Here is a 16,549-nt window from a genome sequence, read left to right as displayed (position 1 = left end):
TGTTGATGTTGTTGGTAAATAACTGCTGTGTTTGCAGCTTGTTTGGGGCTCCCCATGGCTTCTAGCAAAGGCAATGCAGTATGAGCTGTTGGTGTGAGTAACTTCTCTCAGATATTCAGTGTAGCTCCGTTGCTGGTGTAAGATGTCTTGCTTCTGTTTCAGGTATATGGATATATGAGGCAAAGAGGAAAGTTTGGAGATGGATAGAGGCGGCTTTTGGGATGTTGGGGTGAGGCTCCTTGCAGTCTGTACTGTAGCTCTGGCCAGAGGGAAGGCAGCCAGAATGCAGCTCTATTTCTGACAAAAGCCATTTCTGAAGCACTTGATCATATTGATAGCTTTCAGTTAATGTGAACAGATGAGGCTAAGCCAGGAAGGACAGCCCAAAACGTGAGGCTTGCTGCTTTCTAGGGAAAGCAGCCCAGTGCCAGGCTCCAGTGGGCAATCGAGGTGCTGCAAACCAGTCAAGCTCTGCCAAATGCAATGCCATGGGGCCATGCTGGCTGGTGGAGGCAGGTGTTGGGGGTAACAACAGCTTGTCTAGGTGTTGTGGTTTAACCCAGCAAGGAGCTATAAACAACCACACAGCCATTCGCTCATTCTCCCCCACCAGTGGGATGGGGAAGAGAATTGAAAAGAAAAAACAAGTAAAACTCATGAGCTGAGATAAAGACAGTTTAATAGGACAGAAAAGGAAGACAATAATAATAATGGTAAAAGAATATACAAAACAAGTGATGCAAAACACAATTGGTCACCACCAATGCTAAGCTAGTTCTTGAGCTGAACCACCTCCCGGCCCACCCCCCAGTTATATACAGGGCATGACATCATAAGGTATGGAATATCCCTTTGGCCAGTTTGGGTCAGCTGCCCTGGCTGTGTCCCCTCCCAACTTCCTGGGCACCCCCCTGCCTTTTCATTGGCAGGGCAGCGTGAGAAGCTGAAAAGTCCTGGACTGCTTGGCAACAACTAAAATATTAGTGTGTTGTCAACATTATTCTCGTCCTAAATCCAAACCACAGCACTATACCAGCTGCTAGGAAGAAAATTAACTCTATCTCAGCTGAAACCTAGAAAATTAACTCTATCTCAGGTGAAGAGAAAGCCAACTCACAGTATGTCCCAGCTACACAGACCTGCTGCTGCTCCTTGGCTGGCTCAGATAGGCTAGGAGGTGGCCATCCCAGAGCCTGGCAGGTTGCCTTTGCCCACCCACCCTCCCATGACCCTCAGAGGTTTGTGGGTGTTTAAAACACTCCGTGGTGTGACTGAATAACCCCAGTGGTTCTGAAACCTCCCATCCCAAATCTGGATAGAGCTTGTATATAGGATAGGTCTGGATAGACCCTGCTCCCACAGCTCCCAGCCTTCACCCAAGACTCCTGTACTGCATGGCAGGAGCAAGAGAATGTGCCTGAACCTCACCATCAGCTTTTCAAAGGTGTCTGAGCCCTGAAATCCGAAATTTGGCCAGTACAATACTCTCCAAAGAGCTGTGTGGAAGCTAAAGAGCTCATGTTAGTAAAGCATCAGTCTCCTGCATTGCACAGGGCCGCAATGCTGACAGCTGAACAGCACATTATGGCATGCATAAAATTAGTGACATTGTGTTTTTGTTTCAGCCTTTGATTAGGAAAGCTTGTTGCAAGTGGTGTGTTTAAACAGATATTATGCAGGATGGCGATAGCCAGTTTTAAGTCATTATACAAGCAGTTTAATTTGATGTTGTTCTATAAATAATCTAACTCTATTTGCATGTATATTTTGTTGACAGGAAGATAAAAACCGTAATTCCTACAAACAACACAATGATGTTATATCTGTGGCAAAAAAGAGGAAAAAACTGCCTTTCAAAATGCAGTGGTTCAATCATTAAAAATAGAACTTCATCACATCAGTAATATTTATTTTAAAAAGTACACCTCCATCCATAACCTCCGTGGAAGTAAAGACAACCACGAAAGTTGGAGAGAGTATGTTTTGCTTCATAGCTGAAAATGTCTGATGTCAGTGTTCTCTGGATCAGATCATTACATTGTTATAGAGGGTATGTCCTGGTTTATCACTTAGATATGAAAAGTAAACTCAATGTTTTCTGACTATTCTTTGTAAGAATATCTCGTGCTTACAAAAGAAGAAAAGAAACCCTTTCATAATTCAGTCAAGAGAATCTTTTCAAACAGATTTCTCTTTGTTGTGAGCCCAAATGCAAATCTCACAGCCCACTGCTGTGACTTGTGAAGCTTGGGGGTCATGTTGCCCCAGCACAGCTGCCAGCATTGGTGAAGAACTGCTGCCAGAGCATGACCTGCTACTGCAGAAGGCAGGCAAAGCTCACAGATAGTGGAAATAAGAGCCTATCTTTTACAGATGGCAAAGAAAAATCTTTTATATGGAAGTTTCCTGACACCTGGCTTGAAATATATACATCATACAGCCTCTAAAAATTTCATCCATCTTGCTGCTTTTCTGTAAGCAAAACTCAGCAGATATAAACTTGTACCAAATAAGGTAAAACTAAGCTCTACTGGGAGTCCTTTAAGTGATAAGAGCTGATAAATGTGCAGATCTTTGATATTGCTGTCTTGTGCAAGAGGCACCCAAAGAGTCAAGCTTCCTGGACAGCAGAGTGCAAATATGCGCATCCATTTCTTGCCAGGCCAAACAAGCAAAAAAAAAAAAAAAAACTTTTCCTAAAATTTTTCACTACATTTTACAAAACTGGCTGTCTGGATCTTCAGCCCCCAGCACCTGTAGGGAGACCCGGGCACCTCCTCAGATCGCTCCCTGTGCATAAAGATGAATTTTTTGAACTCACACTGTGTTTGCTGCCTCGCAGTGAAGTTTTCTGGTGAAGTTCCCTTGCTGAAGTGTCCTGCTTGGTGGGGAGTGCAGCATCCCCAGGACAGGGCATCCCAGCCCTGAGGGCTAGCTTGATGCAAAACCATGTTTTGTGTGGAAGGAAACCACCAGCTGTGCTCACCTCAGGGCCACCTAACCCACCCAACAGTGCTATGATTAATTCTGCAGAAAACAGCAAATTCGTCCTGCAGATCTGTCTGCCAGATCCCAAAAGCTTCACTACAAAGAAGTGAAAGCAAACAAGGCTCATTCTGAACAGAGACAGAGATTCTGTCAGCAATCCTTTAACTAGCTTCTAACTTTTACTTATTAAGAGTTAAGTGGTTTTTGAAAAGAGAGGAGTGTAGCCTTCTTTCATTTTTTTGCTCACTCAGTTTCTTCTGAATGAAACATTAAAGTTGGTAGCTGGTGCTGATAGTTTGGAAGAGGGACTCTGCTGTTAGTGTTGGTCCATTAGGCCTGTTGTTTGTTCACGATTTATTAGTTCTTAAGACTTTGCTTTAATTTAACAAGCAATTTCATCTGCCTGCAATAAATAAATAAAAAAATATAACATTTATTTTCCAAAGCCACATTTGCCAAGTCAGGAATGTATTACCATTTTGTTGAGACACAGCACTGGTAAAGAAAGTCATTGTATGTCTGGAGAACGCACTTCATTCATTTCACAGTGGGTGGTTCTTGATTATCCAAGTTGAGTTTCTTAATAAAAGATGCCTGTTGTTGGAAATAAGCTGTAATTTAACAAATACTCTTAGTGCAGAAATTAATAACCCAACTATTTTAGAGGCAGCATTTTTTAGATTTTACATCTCATTTTGGGTCTATGAGAAGGCGCAGTGTCTCTCATCAGGTCCTAAAAGACAAACCTAAAAGACATTTTCTTGACTTGGACAGAACCTCCATTTCTTGTCATCTTGAGCAGCTGAAAGTTTTTCCAGTCTCACATAATGTCTCTCTGCTTTTTGTTCTTGTTTTAAAAACAAGAAATTTCAATACAGAATAGGTTCCTAATAAGGAACAAAAGGAATAGAGAATAAACAGCACAGAAGTTCAAGCCAGCTCCAAACAGAGAGTTGACCAAGCAAGTAAGTCAGCAGGAACACCAGGAGGTGAACTTTTAGCCTTCTTGTAGCTTTTGCAAGAAATTATCTTAGAAATGTGAAATTACTAAGAATTAATCCAACTGAGAGTTTGTGTCCCAGTCAATTTATTGCTAGTCTTCCATCAGGCAAAATCCAGATGCCCATCTTATTGGTACCCATTGCGTCTGTGTAACGCTCAGTGCGAGGCGGCAGGTGGGACTGGCACACGTCACCGTGGCTCATGTGGGAGTCTCTACCTTACATTCATTAAACTAGATTTTTCCAAAGAGCAGCACACACAGAGTTTGCAGCAGGTCTGGATAGACTTTATGTTTTCCTGCATCGAGGACATTCTCCCAGACTGGTAAACAACAACACTTTCTCTGTGCTTCACTGAACACATCTGGGTATAGAGTTATTAAGCAAATGACCTTTGATTCACGATGGGGAATGGTAAGTAGCTCTCTATGGGTTTACCAAACAGTACGCTATGTAAGATGACTAATAATTTATCAACACACAGTATGCATTTACTGCACATCAGAACTTAAACTAAATTGGTCCTGGATCTGAAATAAAATATGAAAAACAGACAGATGAAAATAAAAACAGTTCTACTACAAGACTTCTGATCCCGTGGGCACAAAGATGGGAGATGTGAAGAACTATCCAATGCTGCTCCCATCCACCCAGGAATGTTTCACTGACCCAGGGAGCCCAGGAGGTATCTAATTGACTCTGCTTTTTCAGCAAATGGATAATTAATGGGTTGTTTGTAAATGACATTCTCATGGTTGGTTGGATACCCAGTGAAATCTGTCTGAAGTGATGGTTGGAGGCACTGGCAAGCTCTGGTCCATTTGCAGAGGAGCTGTGGTAGGTAGAGCAGAAGAGCACGTGGCCTCCTTGGGGATGCCCGGGCAGACACGTCGTGAGGGGTGGCTTCTTGGACCAGTTTCACTGTTCTGGCAAGAACAGGCATTTTCACTGCCAGAACAGAAACCTGCTAAGCACAGGCCAGACAGCTCCTGTGTGCTGACCTCCCTGCACGTGGCATCCCCCAGCTGGCAACTGTTTGCTCTGCTGCACTCTCTCACTTCCATCACCATCATTTCTCACTTCCTTTCCTGCTTTTCCAGCTGCTTATAATTTGTCCTTTTTCAAGGCGTTGCTCCGCTCTGCCTTTTCTGGGGTGAACAAAATTCCCTCTTATAATTTGTGTTTGTCTTTCTCCCTGCAGCATTATGGTACTTGAAAGGACTGTCGTTCAGTTTTCATGAATTAAATGAAGCAATGGGAAAACAAACAGATCCAGGCCTCACAGAGCAATTGCTTGGCTTACAGCATTGCTTGGGCTTTGCAGTTCACTATCTGCTGGACATGGAGAGAGTCAGGCTCCCTAGGTACATGGTGTTGGGTGTGGGAGTTTGCTGTCCTTGCAGGAGATAGAGTTTCTTCCATCTGGCATGTTGGACATCTTTTCCTTCGAGTTTCTTACTTGGCTGCTGAATTGAATAGTCCATCCATTCCTGGTCCTCTCTGCTCAGCCAAGGTGCTCAGGGACATGGCAAATGGAAATCAGTTTGGCAGGGGAATGGGTGCCAAGGAGACTTTCCAAAGGAAGCAGCAATGCATGGGATTACTCAGGTTTTCCAGTCCAGGCTTCCTGCAAGTAGGGCTGTGTTTCATGCAGAGACCGTGCAGGGTTGTCTTCACCAGCAGCTCTGAAAGGCCTCCTTTATCCAAAATGTACAGATGTCTGTGCCGTGCTGGACTTAGCGACATTGCTGTCTGATTTCTGTAACTCATTTGTCTAACTCATTTATACGAATCACTTGATTTTACTATAGAAACAAGTTTGTCTTCCTTCTTCCAGAAATTTTTCTATCCCCACGGAAAAAAGCCTCTCCAGCGTTTCTTTCAAGAACGACAAAACTAAATGGTGAAATATTCTTAAAGAGTTATGGCACTTCACTGACAAGAGAAAAAATACAGCCTTCAATTCAAACAGCTCCTGGCCCTTCTCTCTGGGTCATGTTTATACCCTCCATGCTTACCCCATGCAATCAGAATTACAGGTCCATGCAGGAGCAGCTCTCATTGTAGAGATACATCCACAGATGTGGAAAGTAATTTGAATGGAGCCTTGTGCAAGGAGTGGTGCAAAGAGGACCTCTGTCCCACCAGCTGCTGCTGCTTGGTCCTGCCTTCCTCCATCTCCGTAGCTTGAGACCTTTCTGGCAACTTCCCAGACCCCTTTGCATGTCTCCAGTGGGCCCAAGCTCCAGCTTTGGCACAGTGGAGAATTAAAGACAGCAAAACCCACACCCCACCCTTCTTTTTGGGGGACTCATGGGGATAAAGGAGGTGTGGAAGGCTTTGGGGGATGGTTGCAGAACTCAGGAAGCAGCCCAAACATACAAAGTTTAGGGAACTGAAGCAGTGTAGACTAACGCTGCACAAGCCCAGTGTGGGAGGGAGAGAGTGAAAGGCAGGGACGTTGCCTCTGTACAGCATTCTCACCTGAAACCACAGTCCAAAGAGGCTTTTATGTGCCTTACCCCGTCCCAGGATCTTCTGATGTTTCTAATAGCTGGTCCACATGGTAACTTTCTCAAAACTGTAGATTATCAGTGCAAATCAAGTTGGCTCAAGTTCTTAATGTCAGATATAGACTTTTTTGATCAGAAAGTAGAATTTCACATCAGAGAAAACCATAGCTTCAGATCTGGCATGCAGACAGGCAAGTGACTTCTTTGCAAAAGGATGAGATCTTGTGAAATAATATTCATCTGCTTTAATTGTCATGCAGCTGGGTTAAGCCTTGCCTCATTATATTACCATTAGGTGCATTAATATTTTTTGACAAAACTGCATTAAAACTGTAGATTGATCTTGGGGTGCTGTGGAGACCATGTTGGCTTTCTAGAGTGCCCAGAAATGTTTTGTGTTTTGATGTGAAAGAAGATGAAAAGAATGAGAGTCTATTAGAGATCTCCTGTGTGGTACTGTGCCATTTGGTATATCATGTTTTCAGAGAAGGATTTGACGTGGAGCATGGTATGATGGAAAGAGTCCCTAGCCAGAATAAGTCAGGATACAGTAACAATAAGACAAAGGATATATAAAATGAAAAGCTGCAAGTTCAAGTAACTTCAAATTTTTAATGGAAGATCTTTGATTTGCAAAGGGTCTGGAGTCTAGAAGTGAAGGGTGGGAGTATCATTAATTTCAGCAGTTGTCTGTTCTCCTGCATCCATACATCTAACATTAAGACTGAATATCTGTCTCTCTGCAATAACTATGTGTACCAGAAGTGTTCCCTGTGTTGTAATTTTTTATATTGGGATGTCCTTACTGGCTGGATTTTAGCAAAGAGATCAATCATCTTTTTCTAGGACATGGCAGCCTGGGCGCAGGGCTGGCCTGGAAATTGAGGGAAGCTCGGCCTTGCAGAAAGCTCAGCTCTGCTTGGTAGTTATGGAGATTAACACAAAAAGCTGAAGTCACATGCAGGAATTAATTATTATTTTTAAATGTGTTGATTTGAAGAGAGGGAGCAGATTATTTGTACATTTTTTTAATATAACTTTAAGTTAAAGAAAGATGAGGTTGAGATCAGCCTGATTGCCACCATGGGGGATTTGGGACAGGCTCCTTGATTTCTTGACTCCGAGATGTTTTGTTCCTGGCTCTGCTGTATGAACAGCAGTGACTGAACTTTAAGAGTACTTGTGAGTGGGGTTTAGCTCTCTTGACTTAGCCAAAGGAAGCCAACAACGACTCAGCCTGCATTTTAATTACCATAGGATGAAAAGTGTGCAGCAGTGATTGGGTGGTTTCAGAGGAGATAAGACTGGTATTTGATGGGAGTCCACGACTTGTTCCTTGCTGTCATGCACAGAGCAGCTCTCCCCTCTTGTGCTGAGGACACCGATTGTGCCCTCACTTCAGCTCTGGTTTCACTAATCATCTAGAAGCATTTTGTTAGCTGTTGTTTAGAGATGTAACTAAATATGGATGCAGCCTCTCATCTTCATGCAGTGAATCTAACAATGTCCTTTAAAGTGCGATTTCTCATTGCAAAAGCTCCTTGACTGGGTGGAGGTTTCCCTTGTACTCTGTACTAGCTCAGATCATCATTTGGCTTTCCTATTATGGTTGTGAACCCCAGTTCAGGTGCCTTCAGCATATTATTTACAACATCACTGAGCACTCTGTTCAGTCTTGAAAAAAAATAAAAAAATCTCTTCCCCTCATGACACAATCTTTGCTCCATTTCATCTTTTAAAAATTTACCTGACCAGCTGGGATCAAGCCTAGAATATTTCTAACATCCCTTTCTCCTATCAAGCAAAATCAACACTGCTGAACTCTATAGGGCTGGCTGCTGATTGAAGTGCAATCACTCCTAATCATTGCAGCCTGCAGGCAATTGCCTTCTGGTGCTTCTGGAAGCCAATGGCCAAAGCTGACCACAGGGCAGGGTGGAAGAGCCTCATGGAGATGAGCACCAGGTGGCTGTGTCCCTCTGGCTCAGGAAGATTAGCTGGAAAATACAAGCAGCAGCTGATGGACTAAGGGAAGAGCTGCAAGGAATCAATTAATGTAAGCCTCAGGCATAGAGAGAAATGATGGTTGATGCTGGCAGGTAGGAGCTGGAGCAAGTAGGAGGGGACTGGGGGTGGAAAGGTAAGTGGGAAACAAAGGTGAAAAGAGAGGGGTGTAACAGGAGCCCCTTTTCTGGGGAGGTGGAGGGACCCAGTTCTTTCTAAGGCTTTTTGCTGTGTATGAATCAGCAGCTACCTGAGCTGCTGCTGGGTTTGCTCTATATCTTTAGTTTCAGGGTGAGCTTGAAGCACCCTTGTTTTAGGAAGGAGGACCTTTCCTTGAGGCAGTAGTTGAAGCAAAACTCCCTAGCCCCAAAAGCATGGCCCTTTCCTTTGCTACCTTCTGGCATCAACTTGGGGTGGGGGCAGGCAGTGTGCAAACCTCAGCTTCTGGGCCCCCTTTTCTCCAGCTCTGTGCCACGCAGGGGCTTTCTGCACTTGAACCCCAGAGCCCTGAGATTTCAGAGATGAGCAGAGACCTGAAGATCCTCCCGGAAAGGCAGTGTCCAGTCTCATGGCAATAAAGACCTTGTGTGGTGAAACGGGTGGATTTGGTGCAGCAGTGGAGGCTGGCATGGTGCAAGGGGGGGTGTTGCCCACCTGGCGCTGGAGGGCAGCCTCCTTCAGAGGAGAATTAGCTCCTATTAGAACTAAGCTTCAACTTAATTATTTTAGCTACACTGGGATAATTTCAATTAGCTCTTCACATCTGATGCTATCTCTCCTGTTTTGCTTAGGCAGCATTTGCCCTGATTTTTTTGCTCTTGTGCTAGAGTTTGCCATGATTAAAAGTCTCACCTGTTTTTGAGGTGCTTTGTATTTATGCTCTGTGTCTCATTGTTTATCAGATTGTTCAGGGTATTGAAACAACTTATTGGAAGCAGTTTCTTTTTGATTAAACCTCATCTGGTGGTGTGAAGGTTGGGCTTGTTTCTCTGCCTCTCTTATCGCACCAGAATCAACTGTCAGCCAGGCGCATCCCCTCAGATGATTACAAACATTCTTATAAAGTCCTGTCTCCACCTCCCCCCACGGTAGTCACTTAGCAACTGCATCCCTGTCATGTCACATGTGTGATGGAGCTAATGTGCAGGCAATATCTCTTCATTTGGGGGAAAAAGCATGCTTTGAAAAGGAAAAATGTTAAGTAGAGAAAATGAGCTCTGTGAGCTTTGGTGCAAGTGACTTGTTCCCCTGGGGTAAGGCATATTTAACAACTTCACCCAAAAAACCTCCCCTTGTGCTGGTCACAGTCCCAGAGGGGCCTTATGGATCTGCTCTCTGTTCAGGAATGGGGCTGCCGACTCCCCATTCCCTGGCTTGTACTAAGGTGTCGTGGTTTTACCCCAGCCGGCAGCTGAGCACCATGCAGCCGCTCGTTCACTCCCCCCCATCGGGATGGGGGAGAGAATTGGAAAAGTTAAAGTGAGAAAACTCATGGGTTCAGACAAAGACAGTTTAATAGGTAAAGCAAAAACTGTGTGCACAAGCAAAGCAAAGCAAGGAATTCATTCCCCACTTCCCGTGGGCAGGCAGGTGTTCAGCCATCTCCAGGAAAGCAGGGCTCTGTCATGCGTAACAGTTACTTGGGAAGACAAAATGCCATCACTCCGAAGGCCACCGCCCGCCCCCCTTCCTCTTCCCCCAAGCTCCTTATAAACTGAGCATGACATCATATGGTACGGAATATCCCTTTGGTCATTGGGGTCAGCTGTCCTGTCTGTGTCTCTTCCCAACTTCTTGTGCACCCCCAGCCATCCCGCTGGCAGGGCAGTGCAAGAAGCAGAAAAGGCCTTGGCCCTGTGTAAACACTGCTCAGCAATAGGTCCATAGAACAAAAACATCTCTATATTATCAACGTTGTTTCCAGCACAAATCCAAAACATATCCCCATACTAGCTACTATGAAAAAAAATAACCCTCTCAGCTGAAACCAGGACATAAGGTTAAGAGAAAATAATATTGTATTTTGTTTCCCACTCCACACAATCTACGTCTCTGGAATGGCTGTACCCCCTCTCTTTGTCTTCCTTCCTTCCTTCCTTCCTTCCTTCCTTCCTTCCTTCCTTCCTTCCTTCCTTCCTTCCTTCCTTTATTTCTTTCAATTTCTAGGCTGATGTGTGATGCTGTCATTTTTCTTTTCCTTTTTTTTTTTTTTTTTTTTAATATACATTAGCTGTATAATTACATGATTTAAGCCACTCTGCCATTCCGGTCCTGGTCTGAGGGGCCAGTTACACAGATGACTAGGACTAGGTCTTGGTCGACAGCAAGTTGAACATGAGTCAGCAGTGTGCCCAGGCTGCCAGGAAGACCAACCATATCCTGGGGTGCATCAGGCACAGCATTGCTAGCTGGTCTAGGGAAGGGATTGTCCCACTCTACACTGCACTGGTGTGGCCTCACCTTGAGCACTGCATGCAGTTTTGGGCACCACAGTACAAAAAGGACATAAAACTATTGGAGAGTGTCCAAAGGAGGGCAACAAAGATGGTGAAGGGTCTAGAGGGGAAGACGTATGAGGAGAGGCTGAAGTCCCTTGGTTTGTTCAGCCTAGAGGAGACTGAGGGGAGACCTCATCATGGCCTACAGCTTCCTCATGAGGGGGAGCGAAGGGGCAGGCGCTGATCTCCTCCCTCTGGTGACCAGTGATAGAACCTGAGGGAATGGTGTGAAGCTGTGACGGGGGAGGTTTAGGTTGGATATCGGGAACAGGTTCTTCACTGAGAGGGTGTTCGGGCACTGGAACAGGCTCCCCAGGGAAGTGGTCACAGCACTGAGCTTGACTGAGTTCAAGAAGCGTCTGGGCAAAGCTCTCAGTCATATGCTCTGATTTGGCTGGTCCTGTGTGAAGCCAGGAGTTGGACTCGATGTTCCTTATGGGTCCCTTCAACTCAGAATATTCTGATGATTCTATGATTCTTTACCCCACAGAAGGGTGCTGTGCAGCAGCATCTGCTTTGGTCTTTCATCAAGGACAGGAGCTCTGCCTGTGACGGGCTGGACACCTCTGCTCCCTTGTAGTTATTCTCTTTTGGTTTTTACCTAACCAATCCCCCTGGTGATTGGAAATGTCAGAGAAATGTGATAGTGTGATCTGAAGCATTGTCTCTGTTCAATATTAAAGTAAACTTGTGGTTGTCTTGTAATAATTAAAACCAGCTCAGCTAATCAATATGTCTCAGTTTAACTAACTCTTGCTCAAGTTCAGACTTTCTCTTTAATTAAACTTGCTTCAGTGACCTTTTATTTCTTTGCTTGCATCAATAATACCATCCGTTTGCATATATTAATGTGATAGGAAGGATGCACTCAAGCCAGCTGCATGGGAAATCTTGATTAAACAATTTTATGAGGAAAATGCTGATTTGCCAGGAAGGTTCATGATGCATTTTCAAGAGAAAGACAGACTCAGCTGGGAGAAACTAGTTTAACTCCTTCACAGGAACTGGAAGTGTGTTGGCAGCGAGTGTCCTGACTTCTGTTACTGTGGATCCTCTGGTGATCTTCCATGGGGCCTTGATTTATTTGTTCCACAGCTAGATGCTCATTTGTTATGGCATCAGCAGGGATCCCCATTTACTGTAAGTCTTGTTCTAGCTATGCAGAATCTAAGACCCCATATGGTTAAAGCTAAGCAGGTCCATATCCAAAACCACAGAGTAGTTTCAATACCATGTGGAAGGTGATCTACCAGATCACCAGTCTGCTCTGACGTGTCACTTCTGCTGTTTCTGGGAACTGCCCAGATTTACAGACTGGGAATTTACAATTGTTAGTTCTTTGCCCTGTGTGAAACTGGATCAATCAGGAAACTTTGCTATGACTGTAGCAAGTTTACATGTTAAATGCTTCCATGGTAAGAAGCTGAGTAATACAGATGACATTTTGTCTGGCTCCAGATTTGCAGCCTCTGTTGGTGTATGCCATCCTGAGATCACTTTGCATCACACAGAGACATCCATTTGGCTGTCTTATTTCCTCTCCCCAGTAAAAACAGGCTAATCTTTCTTGAATGCACAGCTGGAGAATTTCTAATGGAAATAAGTCTGCTTTGTGGGAGCCAGCACAAAAATCCCAGTCCTACACTGTGACCCACTAATGTGGTCGTTGGAGTTCAGAGAGTCTTAATGAAGCCAGTGGGGCTTTGGGCAGGGCTTAGTGCCAGCCAGCCCCGTGCTGGATTGGTGCCCTTAGCTGGTAGGGAAGTTCATCACCCTGTGATTCATCCTGAAATGGGGAAAATAGCTGAACTTTTAAATGACAAGAGGGCTGGCAGCTTTGAATTGTTTAAAATCACTGTTGCATAGACAGTGCATGAAGCAAAACAAATGTGCTTGCTTCATACGTCCCCTGACAATCCACTCCCTGGCCCTTTGGTATTAAAGGGTCACTGGCTATGCTGCAAAACTTATCAAAATCTTACTACATGATGTCTTTCTTTCAATCTACTCCTCTGTCATTGCAAAGCCCAACTGAGGGAGGCTGCCTAGGAGTTGGTTATAATTTCTCTGCACCATCTGTCTCCTCATGGCACAGGGAAGCAGGAGCAGAGCTGTGCATGGAGCTCTGTGCTGGTATGGCGAGAGCTGGCAGGTGGCGAGGCTCTGCTTTGTGGGCACAGCCAGGGTTTCAAAAGCCGCTTCTGTCCCATGCTGGAATAAAATGAGAAATACACTGACACTTTTGAGAGCAGGGGAGAGAGGCTGACGAACTCCAGAATTGCCAAAAGGCTGGTGAATGGGATTTGCTCCCAAAATGAGCATCAGCTGTTGGCTCCTCTGAAGCAGGATGTTTCTGCTTGAGGTCAAGTGGGATGTGGTGCTTCTCTCTTCTTCTTCTTCCTGCATTACAGCAACCACCCAAGGTCGATTGCAAAGACCTTATTCTAGAGGCTTAATTGCAAAGACAATTTTGCAAAACATTTACTTTAATGCATTTTTTGATGAGGTGGGGGTGGGACACAGTACGTGTTGTCTGCAGAAGGCTGTCTTGTTCTGCCTGCCCCTGACCTGCCATCCAAGATCTCCTAGCACTTCTATTTTTAGATGCTCCTGAATGCTCTATTTTACAGTTTCCTAACTGACTGTCAGAACTGGAGTGGTTGCAGTTACCAACTGTCAGAGGACAGAGTTCACGCTGTGTCATGAAATGACTGGCTTTGACACCTACGAAGTAATGAGAACTGCTTATTAGGTTGCTAGTATGGGACATTTTATTCTGTATTTTTTCTGAGCATGCTTGCTATGCTTAGCTCAACATCTAGGTCAGAAACAAGGGGCTGCTGTGCTGCCCTGCCTGGCTCTGCCCCCAGCTGCAGCCAGAGGCATGCTGAAACTTGGCAAGGGAGATGAGAGCCCCTGTCCCCTCACAGGTCTCTCCTGATGCTGACATACACCTTTCTAAGCCTCTCCAATGCATCTTCTGATGTTATCACTCCCTGTTCAATGGGATCCAGCCAGATCATGTGTTTTCCCCAAGAAAGGGCAGAGTTGTTGTGCTAGGTCTGTTAGAAACCTCTCTGGTTTTACAAACTACCCAATCTGCCCCTCTATGCTTTTCTCTTGTTGTTGTTGCCTCTCAGGGATTTCTTCTGCTTTCTTCCTCATTTTCTTGGGTCTTGAGAGCTTCAGTTTTGGGGGGGGGGGGGGTGTTGGTTGGTTATTATGTGTGTTTTTTTGTGGTTTGCATTGGTTTGGTTTTGGTTTGTTTTTGTTTTTTAAACTAGATGTTTCCCCTGTTCCTAGGGTTTGGCCTAAGCCAAGGTGAGGCTGTGAAGTGCTATGAAGTCAGAGAAGGTACCACTTCTTGCATGTTTGGATCTAAAGCTGCGTATTTGAGAAGAAAGTTCCTGATTTTTTTCTTTTTAACCTTCTCCCTGTATTTCTAAGCACTACATAAAGCCAATTTCAGAGCGGTCACACTGTGTTACGTTATACTGAACTACAAAGTGACTTGGGTTTGGCCAGGAGTAGGGAGAGAAAGGAAAAAGAAAGTATCGAAACATGTAAACTCTATAGTCCAAATGTGTCTTCTTATTCCGCTGAATTTTGCTGTAAAATATTTGCATCATGTTGTGTTGTCTTGTTATTTTGTTTTCGTTCTAATGCTGTATAACACTAACTTTCTCCATCTAAAGGCGCAACCGCTTGTGTGCTGCATTCCCCTTTCTGGAGGCTCTTGCTATGAGCTATTTCCAGGTGCTTGAAGTCAAGGATAAAACTCAAGCTTTCAGGGAAGGTTCTGAAGAGATTATTTATTATTAAAAGTCCATAAGGCATTTAGTTAATTAGTAAGCAATTAGTTAATTGTCCCTTATAAGCAGCAGGGTTTTCAGAATCGAGCATCCCCACCTCCCAAAAAGCAAGAGCATTTTCCTTTTTGTAGAGTTTGGCCAAATGCTCATCTGCAAGAGTTTAACAGTGTTGCTGATATATTTGACAGAACATGGAACCTCGATGTTCCCATCTATAGCAAACCATTTCGAGGCAGTGCTGGCAGCTATAAACAAGATGAAGTTGGGGGCAAAGCTCACAGGGGAGCTCATGCCCCAACTAAGACCTTTTGAGCCCTAAGAGCATCGGCAATCAGCTAAAAGGAGCACTGCATGCTCTTGTGGTAGCATCCATGTCCCCTGAGACATCACAGAATGTGATCGCCCCATTCCTCATCAGATCAGGCCTTCTTCATCCTACTGTGCAAAGGGTGCACCTTGCACCCAGGCTCCATGGCAGTAAATAAACACGCGTGCAAGGTTGCTCACTCCCTGCCAGGCTGCAGACACTACCTGAGCCAGCATGGGACGTCACCACATGTACTGAGGGTGTGCAGCAGAGCTGAGACTCAGCCAAGGCTCTGGCCATCTGGGGTTGCACTTTGACAGCAACAAGGTCATCCTGTTTCTGCAGCTTTGCATCAAGCAATCTCTTGTGCTGTTGAGGTGACACAAGATAAAATTCAGGGCTGCTCAATTCTGCTTTCAGCTGGTTGAAAAGAAGCCTGAAGGCTGGAAGCCAAATGAAGCAAAGGCAAAAATATTCATTTTGCATGAATATTTTCATAAGCTCTTAGGAGGCTGAGGGCAGTATCTCCCATATCCCTAGAGAAGAGGGTCCTGAGTTGCCCTGGCAATTACAGTGTGGGCACAAGCTGAAAACTGCACTGAGTTATCTCAGTTGAAATATAAAACAGGGAGAGATGAGCATGGCTACCCTGAAAGCCAAAAGGAGACTCAGTTTTGTATTGGTCTGGGCTGAGCTCCCCACTGCTGTTATGTTTCCCTCATAAATATCAACATACAGAAGCTGGTATTTTGAGAAAAAGCTGTGAGCCTTTTCTGTGATGACAGTAGGGTAGGCAAAAACTTAATCCATTCAAGCAATTCTGCTTGATCTCCTATGTCTGCTGAATTTCTGTTTATTTAGATCTGTAACTGTAGATACAGTCCGCAAAGGATGCCTGTACGGCTTGGAGCAAAAGCCCTTTTGCCGCCAAAGGCAGCGGACTGGGGAACGCAATCCTTTGGCTGTGTGTAGGAAGGAGATGAAATGCAATGGTTGCAGGGTGATGCGTAGAAAGGCAGGTAACTGCCCCGTGGAATGAACTGGGTATCAACCACTGAAAAGAAATAATTACTGGGCTTCCCATTTGCATGAAATATCCTCTTTTCTATGTGTGCCAGTCGGGGGCTGGTAAAGCCACTGATTATATTTAGCAAAATTGTACATTTCTTACCTGGTTCTCTTTTCATTCTCTACCTCCCCTTTTTGACACTAAAATTAAAGCAGAGTAGGATCTTTTTTGTTATTGAATAGGAAAGCTGTAATTAACTAGTCCATCATGATTGCTTTTCATACCTGAGATCATTATAAGGCAAAGTCACATCTGTTCCTGTGATATACTGCCATGTTATTGAATGTATAGATAAAGTTTGAATGTTTTCCTGGGAGAGTGCTATTTTAACTGAAAGTTCCTGCAGCCATAGGCCTT

At 44.5% G+C, this 16,549-nt stretch overlaps 1 protein-coding gene across 2 annotated transcripts in view; it reads left to right on the top strand.

Moving 5' to 3' along the window:
- The window catches only part of LOC104635355 (protein FAM162B), a 65,855-nt gene that overhangs the window by 16,011 nt on the left and 33,295 nt on the right, over window positions 1-16,549 (top strand). The window lies entirely within an intron of this gene.

The sequence above is a fragment of the Balearica regulorum genome, chromosome 11, assembly GCF_011004875.1.
Source record: "Balearica regulorum gibbericeps isolate bBalReg1 chromosome 11, bBalReg1.pri, whole genome shotgun sequence".
In the NCBI taxonomy this organism is placed as follows: domain Eukaryota; kingdom Metazoa; phylum Chordata; class Aves; order Gruiformes; family Gruidae; genus Balearica; species Balearica regulorum.
Note: the sequence above shows the minus strand (reverse complement) of the source record. Positions and strands in the feature narration are given on the sequence as shown.